This window comes from Schistocerca gregaria, chromosome X (genome assembly GCF_023897955.1).
Source record: "Schistocerca gregaria isolate iqSchGreg1 chromosome X, iqSchGreg1.2, whole genome shotgun sequence".
Taxonomy (NCBI): domain Eukaryota; kingdom Metazoa; phylum Arthropoda; class Insecta; order Orthoptera; family Acrididae; genus Schistocerca; species Schistocerca gregaria.
Window position 1 is genome coordinate 565396187 of NC_064931.1, and position 13526 is coordinate 565409712.

The window sequence follows — 13526 nt, forward strand, 5'->3', positions numbered from 1 at the left end:
GTCTGGAGGCAGCGTCCATGGGGGGTTTCTGAATTTTCGTTTGAGAGGGACTCGGACCCGAGAAGTCTGCGAGCGCACACATTCTGGTGGAACTTGGAGTTATTAAATATTACGTCAGGTTAAGATTTTTTAAGTTCGATCACAGTCAAACCTGCTCGTATCAACGCCATCAGGAGTAGAAAGTGATTCACTGTACTTGTTACCGCTTGGGCCTGTGATGTTCCAGTATTTGGTGTGGAACTTAAAATCACTAAGTTAAGTTGTTGTGTTGGCTTGAACTGAGTCATATGAACGTGCTATGAAATCAGTGATCCCGCTATCCTCAGATGCAATTTGGCGGCCTAAATATTCATTCCGTTTGTTCTAAATACAGTGTAGAGCGAATCTTATGATTGTTCTGGCCTAGGTGTCGGACGTCACTTGGTCATTGGCCATTCTGACTTTGACTGTAACCTTCTTAGCTGGAGAGAATTCAGGCCCACAAATCTATCAAACATCAATAGTTATTGTATCAATGAATAATCTGCGACTCCCTAGAATTTATCGTAATTTGGGAAGACGGGACTCCCCATTTTGTTAATTTCTGTCTCTCTTAATTCCCTATGTGACTCCATGTCCGTAGATCTCAAACATATCAAGAGGCTATTCAAGCTGAATTCCAATGTTAAATTACCCGAATTTACCCCTCCTTTCTGTGTACGTATGTGACTAACATGATATAAAATTGACACGTTTTGCATATTTCCAATATTGTGTCAAGCTTTGTAATAAATAACCAGGATTGTGAAAGCAGATTATCTCTCAGTGAAGACTATTTATCCTCCCTTTTCCTTCAGAGAGTATTGTAATGTTATCCGTAATCTATCAAAGAAACTGTTTGCTGAATGATCGCGCCGGATCTTAGCTTTTGTTTGTTGTTTTTGTTTTTGTAAGATCAGTTACAAAGTGTAAGACTTAGATATTTTACCATAACCATTTAGGATCACTTACGTCCCTTGCACATGCAGTGGACGACCTATCCGCCGATGAAGGAGATGTGGTCACAGAAACTTTGCACAGTGTGCTACCTTAAAGTACATTTCTTCCAGGTTATCGTAGCAACAATGCTCGCGATTTACCTATGAATGAGATAATATGGTACAATTAGGCTCACTGTATAAACAGTGTTAACTAAGGGTAAAATTAAGTCGCACTACTTTCACATAGCGAGTCCACTTGGGCTTGCAGCAAAAATACAGAATCGCACCATGGATCAAATTAAGACACTCCTTTCAATGTTGCTATTAACATTATCAATCAAGTCATAAATATACAGCATTAACAAATCCGGAAATGTTCCCCAACTGCTACATACACTATGTGATCAAAAGTATGCGGACACCTGGCTGAAAATTACTTACAAGTTCGTGGCGCCCTCCATCGGTAATGTTGGAATTCGGTATAGTGTTAGTCCACACTTAGCCTCGATAACAGCTTCCACCCTCGCAGGCATACATTTAATCAGGTGCTGGAAGGTTTCATGGGGAATAGCAGCCCATTCTTCACGGAGTCCTGCGCTGAGGAGGGTATCGACGTCGTTCGGTAAGGCCAGGCATGAAGTCGGGGTTAGAAAACATCCCAAAGGTGTTCTGTAAGATTCAGGTAAGGACTCTGTGTGCAGGTTAGTCCATTACAGGGATGTTATTGTTGTGTAACCACTCCGCCACAGGCCGTGCATTACGAACAAGTGCTTGATCGTGTTGAAAGATGCAATCGCCATCCCCGAATTGCTCTTCGACAGTGGAAAGCAAGAAGACGCTTAAAACCTCAATGTAGGCCTGTGCTGTGATAATGCCACACAAAACAACAAGGGGTGCAAGCCCCTCCATGAAAAACACGACCACACCATAACAACACCGCTTCCGAATTTTACTGTTAGCTTTACACACGCTTTCAGATGACGTTCACCAGGCATTTGCCATACCCAGTCCCTGCCATCGGATTGTCACGTTGTGTACCGTGATTCCTCACTCCACTGTCAATCGTCCAATGTTCACGCAAGCGAGGCCTCGTTTGGCATTTACCGGCGAGATGTGTGGCTTACGAGCAGTCGCTCCTGCATGAAACCCAAGTTTTCTCATCTCCCGTCTAACTGTTATAATACTTGCAGTGAATTCTCGTGTAGTTTAGAATTCCTGTGTGATGGTCTGGATAGATGTCTGCCTATTACACATTACGACCCTCTTCAACTGTCGGCGGTCTCTGTCAGTCAACAGCCAGAATTATTCTTTCAGTATTCAAAAATTGCGACATGGGCGCGTATACAAACAGTGATCAAATTCTGTCAAATGTTTTTTATTCCAGTCTTTGATCACAATATGAATTCCTTAGACGATGACCGGCTTCAATCCACAATAACCATCCTCAGACCTTTTATACACTTTGTCCTAAAGTCATAAGGCCATTATGGCATCGTAAAAACATATAAATATAATCAGCATAGCATCACCTTATTTTAGATCTACACTCCTGGAAATGGAAAAAAGAACACATTGACACCGGTGTGTCAGACCCACCATACTTGCCCCGGACACTGCGAGAGGGCTGTACAAGCAATGATCACACGCACGGCACAGCGGACACACCAGGAACCGCGGTGTTGGCCGTCGAATGGCGCTAGCTGCGCAGCATTTGTGCACCGCCGCCGTCAGTGTCAGCCAGTTTGCCGTGGCATACGGAGGTCCATCGCAGTCTTTAACACTGGTAGCATGCCGCGACAGCGTGGACGTGAACCGTATGTGCAGTTGACGGACTTTAAGCGAGGGCGTATAGTGGGCATGCGGGAGGCCGGGTGGACCTACCGCCGAATTGCTCAACACGTGGGGCGTGAGGTCTCCACAGTACATCGATGTTGTCGCCAGTGGTCGGCGGAAGGTGCACGTGCCCGTCGACCTGGGACCGGACCGCAGCGACGCACGGATGCACGCCGAGACCGTAGGATCCTACGCAGTGCCGTAGGGGACCGCACCGCCACTTCCCAGCAAATTAGGGACACTGTTGCTCCTGGGGTATCGGCGAGGACCATTCGCAACCGTCTCCATGAAGCTGGGCTACGGCCCCGCACACCGTTAGGCCGTCTTCCGCTCACGCCCCAACATCGTGCAGCCCGCCTCCAGTGGTGTCGCGACAGGCGTGAATGGAGGGACGAATGGAGACGTGTCGTCTTCAGCGATGAGAGTCACTTCTGCCTTGGTGCCAATGATGGTCGTATGCGTGTTTGGCGCCGTGCAGGTGAGCGCCACAATCAGGACTGCATACGACCGAGGCACACAGGGCCAACACCCGGCATCATGGTGTGGGGAGCGATCTCTTACACTGGCCGTACACCTCTGGTGATCGTCGAGGGGACATTGGATAGTGCACGGTACATCCAAACCGTCATCGAACCCATCGTTCTACCATTCCTAGACCGGCAAGGGAACTTGCTGTTCCAACAGGACAATGCACGTCCGCATGTATCCCGTGCCACCCAACGTGCTCTAGAAGGTGTAAGTCAACTACCCTGGCCAGCAAGATCTCCGGATCTGTCCCCCATTGAGCATGTTTGGCACTGGATGAAGCGTCGTCTCACGCGGTCTGCACGTCCAGCACGAACGCTGGTCCAACTGAGCCGCCAGGTGGAAATGGCATGGCAAGCCGTTCCACAGGACTACATCCAGCATCTCTACGATCGTCTCCATGGGAGAATAGCAGCCTGCATTGCTGCGAAAGGTGGATATACACTGTACTAGTGTCGACATTGTGCATGCTCTGTTGCCTGTGTCTATGTGCCTGTGGTTCTGTCAGTGTGATCATGTGATGTATCTGACCCCAGGAATGTGTCAATAAAGTTTCCCCTTCCTGGGACAATGAATTCATGGTGATCTTATTTCAATTTCCAGGAGTGTATATGACGATGCTATGCTGATTATATTTATATGTTTTGACGATGCCATTATGACCTTATCTCTTTAGGACATATTGTAAAAAAGATCTGAGCATGGTCATTACTGACTGAAACCGGTCATCTTCTAAAGAATTCATATTGTGGTCAAAGATTGGAATAAAAAACATTTTTCAGTATTTTCGATGAAATATATTATAGAGGATATGGTCGTTACTAATCTGCTGCCACATATCGTCCGGTCTAGGCTGTGAGTTCGTTGCCACTGTCCACCATCTAACTGCTCTTGCCGGCAGTCATAGCGGAGCTCCCCCTGCTTCGCGTGAAGTACCGCCCGTCACCATCTACTGTCGCCTCATCGCGATGGATATTTTTACTTTTCACTGTAAAATTTACTGTACAACTATTTGGATATTTTACTTTTAGCTTATACCTATATTTTATTTATTATGATTCGATTTCTAGAGGTTTTTTATAATTATGCCCTTATGGTATTTCATTAGGTATAAATTAAACATTACCTTCATTTTTATTCGTCATTACTACGTTTTTTGTATAAACGTCATACATACCATACAGTTATTATGTATTGCGTGAATCTTTGTAATCGCGAGCGTTCCAACGCTACCTGTCGCCATTGTTGGCTACCTCGGTTGACCAGCAGGAGCCTCTGCATAATGCAGTTAATTTTGACGTGTCTTACCGGACTGGTTGATCTTGTTGCATTTCACTTTTAATTCTCAACTTGTGCACGTTTTATAAGAATGACTGTTTTATTAGCCGTGATGGATCGCTCCTTTGTCAGCTAGGGTATGGTACGTTACCCTAATTTTATGCCAAAAGCCGAGAAGTGATTCTTCTTGGTGTTGTAGCTCTCAGGGGCACTCTGGGATGCTCTCTGTGTGAGGCACCGCTGGGTTGAGCTCAGTATTTAGCCGGGCGAAAATCAAGTTGCCGCTGTTGGCACATTGCCTGGCGGGCGCGCGGCTCTATGCTTACCCTAATTAATTTACACATATAAATTTACTACGTAATGTTAGGTTGGTATGTTGAGAGCTATGGAAAAGCTGACAATACCCTTTACTGCTGCAGATATTTTTCTCACTATAATATCTGCTGTATAATTGTTAATAATGGGGATTTGATCCAATTGTTAATAATTCAACTGGCATTTCCCTTCTTTATTACCTGCATCTTGCGAGATTACTGTATGCTGTTCATATTTCTAGTGCTACAATGTAATTTGATTTTTTTTTTTGTTTGTCATTTGACAGTTACGCAGCGTTTGTCTTTTACATATGGCATGCTGCCCGTTAACTATATAAGACAGCTTCCCTCTCTTGTAATTTTAAGTTCATTCCCTTGTTATTTTTGTAGTTTTAAAATTACTTGGACTTAGGTACTAATTTTCTAAGTTTTTTGTCTTGCATTGTTGACAGTTATGTAGGATTTGTCTTTTATGTGTGGTATGTTGCAATTTAACTGTATAAGACGGCTTCCCTGCCTTGTTATTTTATCATCATTTCCTTGTTATTTTTGTAATTTAAAAATTATTTGAATTTGGGTACAAGTTTAGTGAGTTTAGTGAGCTTTACAACCTGGTTCGCTCTCCATGAAGCTTTTAACTGCAAACTCTCCTAGACTCGTTGGTCCATAATACGAATGCATTTCATTGCATGACTGTAGTGCTGTTTTTAAATGCATATTCAACTCGTTTTTACGATTTGAACGTTAGGGCATCTTAAAAGCAGTACAATATTTCTTATACAATACTCATACGACACTGGTAAATATATTTGTTACATATTCACTTTTACTATTGGAGTTGGCTCTCCTTAAATATTCTGTTCAGATGTCATCCAATGTTTTATATTCTACTTTATTGTACGAAATTTTCTTAGACTATTTTTAACTAATTGTTTGCTGGTCAGGAGATGGTTGTAAAAAGCAACCGGAACTAGTCATCAAGCTTTAATTACACGTTTTTATACACCTATTATACAGTAATTACTATTTCTTTAGAAGTTTCTTGTACAGGAAGTGTATACCATGGAAGGTCCCTCTTATTGGAAGTGTTCTACCAGGTAAATATGTATCTAGTTCTTGGTCAACTAGTCTTCAAAACTTCAGTCTCAGTTCATGTATATGCTTCTGCCCAGAGGTAACTGCTTCAAGTTCCTCGTTGAAATACGACACTCCTGTCTGTTTGTCTAGTTCGCTGAACACTTGTTTTACTTGTGCTTCGTACTCTGGTAACCATCACTGCTAAACCAACATTATGATCTAGTTGACTAAACATGTAAATCATTCTACTTGGTTTAGTTGTGATTCGTACTTTGGTAATCATCATTGCCGAATCCACGTCATGGTCACCGATGATACTTTCATCGAGGACATGCTCGAAGAGGCCAGGTCTATTTGTTGCTGTTAGATCCAAGATATTTCCAACATTAATGAGCTTCTGAAATATATGTTGTAGGTAGTTTCCAGAGAAGGTATGCAGTATTGTTTAGCAGGATGTCTTGTTACTCCCAGAATTTACAAAACTTTGATTATCCCATTCGGTTTTGAATAATGTAAGTCTTCTCCAGTTGTGACTATATGATTGGGGAATATACGTACTAGCGAACTGAGGTTTTCTCTAAATTTTTCAGTTAAATCTGGGGATAGTCTGGTGACCGATAGAAGGAACAAATTACACGTGTATGCCCAACCTTGATAGTGAGGCTTGTCGAAACAAACTCGCACGCAGCTTCACTTTATGTCTCTGTGGAGTACGTTTCTTGTCTATTGCGACAAATATATCTCCTCCATTTCCCAATAGCTTATCATTTCGACATCTGTATATATTTACTCCAAAAATTTCACAGCTGCCGATTTCTGGACTACTGCCTCCATTTACAGATTTGAGCCCATTTCTGGACTATTTGCTCCATTTACAGATTTGGGCCGGTGTGCATACGAAACGTGCTGTTATTCGGGAAAGGAACGTAGGATACAATATTTAACGTCCCGTACACCAGTGGACGACAAAGTATGAGAGTCGTAAGATTTGCTCAAACCGGTGATTGAGTTTGGTGGGGTTGGAAACTGACAGCCCCCATTTCCAAGAAGCCACCTATTGAGTACAGTGTCTTAATAATTGCGGCACATCACTCAACTGTTCAGCAACAGTACTGGCTCCGAGTTCAAGGCTAACCAAAAGCCAATGTTTGATTGAAGCCATGAGTCCTGATATTACAACAGGCAGGCCAGAGACACTGCAGATCTGCGTAACTCGTCTGCAGATCAGTAAATGTTGCACGCAGATACAATCTGCAGTAGGAAGTATACGGCATTGTTCTGTTTTGTCTACTTAAGCAGGCGACGGCAAACTTACAAAGACGTTGCAACACAAAACATGTCGCAGTACATTATTTTCTGTATCACGCTATTACGGAGGATTCATTTTTAGCGAGAAGGGTCCAAGTGTAACTTAAGTGTGATAAAGTGATTGCTTCTACAACGTCTTTACAGGGACACGCTAGGGAGTAAGCCAACTCCAGGCTATTTTGTGGATAACATTTCTGTCGAACGAAACGAGAGAGCTGTCCAAAACCTTTTCTGATTGCTGCTAGTCTACACCGCCTATCAAAAACTGCTTGCTGTCCTTGCAAAAATAAATTCGCCGGAACCTGGACGGTACAGTTAACACGGTATCAGAAGCTGGGCAAGGGTCAAGTTCACACACAAATTAAACGGGTCTGGAGTTACATCAGATAGAAGATCACACAGTAGAGTACTACTTACTGTCTCTGCACGCATTATTTGCGGGCATAAGAGCTTTTTGTGACGAGGAGCTTCCGCTTTCCTTATCAATAGTTACCCTCTTAACACAGGGAAGTGCATACGTGGCAAAATTACAAGAGCGTTAACAGTTAAACCGTTCCTGTCTCCTTTTTGCAGTCAATAGGAAACAGTTCCTCACCCCGTATGAAATAAGTAAGCAACCGAAATGATTTTTTAATTAATCCAAAACATCATATGCTAAATTTAAAAACCGCAAAAGCACAATGAATCAAAGTAACATAATAAAATTATGAATTATACATACATTAATTTTAATACTCTTTCAGTAATATCCGCAACAATATTTACATTGTACAAAAAACTGTTTTCCATTACGTTACCTATATCATTAATCTGCCGCATTGAAGATGTATAAACGCTAAAAAGCCGATTTCTTGCTCAGTCTCTGATGGAGAACAAACTATTTCCATAATGAGCGACAAACAATGGAACGTAGAGTACTGAACCTCTCGGCGCAGGTGTATTGTCACAATAAGTTGATGTTACTTTAATTTCTTTTCATTGTTATTAACACACTAGCGGACTAGCTTCGCATTAGCTATTGAAGGCCGTAAAAGACACAGTCACAGAAACTGGTGGTTAACAGTATATATTAATTCTATGTAATAAGCCAATATCATCCACTTTAGATTTATTTTATCAAGTTCGGCATTGAAATTAGAATTAGGGCAGACATATTTGTACGGTTTTACGGCTTAGGATTGAATATTAGGAAACATAGGCAATTAACGCCCATGAAACGATGGAAACGGTGACGCATAAAATGATTCCTTTGACAGAAACCGACAATAAGGGTATCTTAAATGGTAAAACTACGTGTCACGTCCAGTAATACAATTCATTTGAACATGACGAAAGAACACCTTCTCTGAGAGAGAAATTCAGTGTACGTTACTTCAGGATAATGAGGTAAAATATGTTCATCACTATCTGAGTATGAGCTAATATTTTAAAGCGACTGATGTGTTAAAAGTTGTTTCATAATAAACAGTCGACGAGCTTTATACTAATTATTGATAAATTTTAATTACCAGTGAAGAAGTGGGTAAAAGATCAAATCTGCCCTGCTTCCCAGAACCGATCGCTGTCACTAGGTCTGAGGCTGACTGTAAGGCTTAAACCAGAGGCTCATAAGATTATGTGATGACCTTGGATGTGTATTTCTAGACCTACGCTATCGAGTGTAGGACTATAGCATCCCCCTTAACTCATCAGCTGTGCACTATACGCAGGAAGTGGTTACTTCGGAAACAGAATACATGTGGCGTGTGCATGTGGGTGTTTTAGAATAGAGAAATCACTACACACTTCTGATAAGATACGTTCTGATTTCATTCAGGGAAGAATGCTATCCCCATTAAATAAAGAGATAAACATTCGTCATGGCAGATCGGAGAAAGAAAATGTTAATTGGCTTTTGTTAACTGCAGGAATATCTATGGAGACGTCCCAGAACTAACCTCGCTGAAACAGTAACAATGCCCTCATAGTAATAGGGACAGAAAACTGAAGGCAGTTTTTAATAGCAAATAAATTCTAAATTCCGATACGAATGTAAATCGCTAAGATAGATTGAACGCCGATGGTGAAGGGCTGTTAATAGCAGCAAAAGAATACACTAATACCTGATGAGGTTAGTGCGTATTCCAAATGCGAAATAATTTGGCTGAAGATAATTATTAAAGGTGAATCAGACAAGGTTATCTCATGCATAGGAGCACAGTGGCGGCACATTTGAGGGGAAGCTTGGAGAATATTTCGCGTAAATTTCCTGGTCAGTTTAAAGTACTAGATGGAGAATTCAACTTATCCTCTATAGACTAGGAAATTCAAGTGGTTAAAGCGGGTAGTAGGGACAGCCAATCACGTGAAATTGTTCTAAATGCCTAATCCGAAAACTGGCTTGATCAGCTAACCGGAGAACCTACTTGTGGAAAAAATCACTCGATGGCGTGGTGAAAAGTAGTCTTCAGAATTGAGTGTTATACAATACTCCTTTGGCAGGTATAAGACCAGCAAAATTGTGGTGGAGGGGAAACACTCTCCGTGGTTCGACAGCCGACTTAAAAAGTTGCCAGAAAAGCAGAGAGAGCTTCACATTAAGTTTAAACGTAGCAAAAGCCTCACAAACGAAAACTGAATGAAACCCAAATGAGCGTTTAAAGAATGCGTAAGCAGAATTCTGTCTACAAACTTGACGGAAATCGCAACGAGTCGTGATCTTATTGAAACCAATAAACGGATCGAAGCCAACTGTCTACACACACTGTGATCTTAATGGCAGCGAAACGGAAGATTGACAGAGGAAAGGCCGAAATACTAACCGTCTTTTCCGAAAACTGCTCCACTGGGGAAGATCGTACTGTGGTTCCTCCTTTAAACTGTCGCACGCACGTAAAAATAGCGGTGACCGGAATAAGTGACCAAGGGATAGAGAAGCAACTGAAATCGCTCAACAGATGAAAGGCCTGTGGACCTGATGGGATACCAGTTCGAGTCTTACAGAACATGAGAAAGAAGTTCCCCCTGTTCTAGGAGCAGTATACTGTAGGTCTCTAGAAGAGCGAAGCATTCCTAATAATTGGAAAAAAGCACAGGTCATTCACATTTTCAGGAAGAGTCGTCGAACAGACGCACAAACTATAGGCCTATATCGCTGACGTGAGTCTGTTGTACAATTTTGGAACATGTTTTACTCGCGTATTAAGAAGTATCTGGAGACCAAAAATCTCATATACAGAAATCAATGTGGGTGCCTTAATGGAGCAGGAGGTCAAACGGGCCGACTTTGAGCAGGAGAGGCACCACAGGACATTTTAATTTCCACTGTCTATGCTTTTACAAATAAATTCATAAAATTTTGTCAGCATGACAGGAAGGATTCAGGATTCACACTCACAGCAGTGAAAGTTCAAAAACATAACAAAATTTTTTTTGCATATGAAATTTCATCTTTTGTTCACTTACTATGGGCTGAATTTGTTGAAATAGGTACATTTTTCTTCATAAGTAAGAGAGATTCTTCGATGAATTCTCACAGCATGCAAACCATACTCACAAGTGTATGAAACTCTATAACTTTACAAATCTATTAAAAACTGTTGGAAAATAGAGATAAATAACTATAAAATTTGAGTTTTTTCTAAACATGAAGTTTAAAATGTAACAGCTCATTCATTTTTCATAAATTAAATAAATTGTAGAGTCTCCTACATCTGTATGGTTTGTATGCTGTATAAAATTCGTCGAAGAATCACTCTTGCTTGTGAAGGAAAGTGTATGTATAGCAACAAATGCAACCAATAGTAACTGAAAAAATGAAGTTTCACATGTAAAAAGAATTATTTTGTTATGTTTTTGAGCTTTCACTGCTATAAGTGTGAATCCCGAATCCTTCCTGGTCATGCTGACAAAGTTTTATGAAATCATTTGTGAAAGTATAGACAGTAGAAATTAAAATGTCCTGTGGTGCCTCTTCTGCTCGACGGCGGCCCGTCTCACGTCTTACCCCCTTAAAAAACTGTCACGTGAAACCTACCTCGCTTTCTTCTTCCACGAGACCTAGAAAGCAGCAGATACTGACGCCCAGGTTGATACCATATTCTTTGACTTCCTAGAGGTGCACGATACAGCTCGACACTGCCGCATAATGAACAAAGTATCACCATATGGAGTATCAGACCAGCTGTATGACTGGATTGAAGAATTTCCAGTAAACAGAACACAGCATGTCATTCTGACAGCAGAGAAATATTGAGACGTAAAATTAACTTCGGGCGTACTCCAAGTGAGTGTTATAGGGCCATTACTTTTCACAATATATGAGTATATAAATGAACTAGTGGATAACGATGGAAGTTTCTGGGGCTTTTCGCCGATTATGCGGTTGTGGACACTAGTTGCAACACTGGAAAACTGTTTCGAAATGCAGTAATATTTGAGGATTGACGCTTGGCGAGGGAATTTCCAGTTGATCCTCAACAGAAGCGAATGTAATACGAGGATTATTCGGAAAGTAAGGAACGATCGGTCGTGAAATGGAGAATACAATGAAAATCTGATGAAGCTTTGCACAGATGCGTTGGGCACTGTGTTTAGGACGCCCATCTATCGCATCATGTCGCTCTTTTCAGTTCTTAACTCACAGTGAGAACGTAAAGATGGCTAGAAATGAGTATCTCCCGCCAAGCTGAGGGCCTGGCGAAAGATTTCGCCTGAATCTATGCAATAGACATAACATAACTGTCATACAGTTCGTTCTGTTCGGCCGAATTCTGCAGGGGCAATGAAGATGCTCCTGCCCGTAATTGGCTACCCCTGAGGTTCACATCTGCTCAGATGAAGCGCTGGCTATCAAGACAATATTTTGACACAGACAACGAACTGCAGTCCAGAGTAGAAAATTGTCCAAAAGAACTGGCGGCTGTCTTCTATAACGAGGGAATTGAAAAGTTTGTACAGTGCTACGACAGATGTCTGAGCTGCGACTGTGTGGAGAAGTAGCTGGAAGGTGTAGCTAACCGTTGCAAATAAAACAGTTTTGATTTTTACTGTGGTTGCCATTTCGCGACCTATCGCTCCTTACTTCCCTAGTAGCTCTCGTATGCTACACATAAACAGACATTGTTGGATGATTACACGACTGCAGTACAATCATTGGAGACAGTCAAATACATAACATACATAGTATCATGTGCATGGAGGGATTTAAAACCAATCACAGGTAAGACAGATGCCAGACTGAGATTCATTGGAAGTGTAACTTACAAGATCCCAGTTCGACCAATAAACGAATATCACTCGTCAATCTAGAATTCCCCCCAGATAGGATTAATATAGGAAACAGAGAAAATCCAAGGAAGAGCTGCGTGTTTCGTTACAAGTTCACTTACTAAGCACGAAAGCGTCACGGAAGTGCTCAACCAACTCTAGTCGCGTAGACTAAAAGAGAGGCGTTCTGCATGAGAGTGTGCTTTATTGTTAAAATTCCGAGGGAGTACGTTCCTAGAACTGTTAACCGTATATTTCTTCCTCGTACATACATCTCGCGAAAACCATGAAAGTAAAATTAGAGAGATTCACACGAGGCTTACCAACAATCGTTCTTGCCGTGAGCTACTCGCAACTGGAACGGGCCAACAGAGAAGTGACAGTGGTGCCTAAAGTATCCTCCGCCACGCACTTTAAAGTGACTTGTGGAGTATTAATGTAAACGTAGATGCTGCTTTGATATCAAGCATCGGAGGTGATGTAAGTGGTGTTTCTTGCTAGATTTCCATTTGGTCAATAAATTTCCTATAACTGTTTTACAATGAGTATTCGAGTGCTCATGGAAGAGTCATACAATTGTGGTACTCGCGAACAACCTCAAAACTTATTTGGGGTTTGCCAGTGAAAACAATATGACTGAGAGCTACATATTATTCCTTATTACGACGCGAAAGATGATACAGATGGAGAGGAAGACTAGGGTTAAACTGATGTATGTGTGACCACAGATGTGATAAATGACTAAAAAACGTCCAAGTAAGAAATGTCAGCTATTCCATGAGAACGTCATCTTTCTATATTACTCTTTCAAACATTAAAAGAAAAAAAATCGTATGAAAAAAGATTTCAGGAAAGAAAGTCTTTCTTCGGCACTCCATATCAAGCCGTAACAGACAATTTCGACATGGACAACAACACATAAATATTATCAGTCATTTGTTCACAGTTAGAAGAACGGTGTTCCTGTTTGCAATGTAAAATCAAG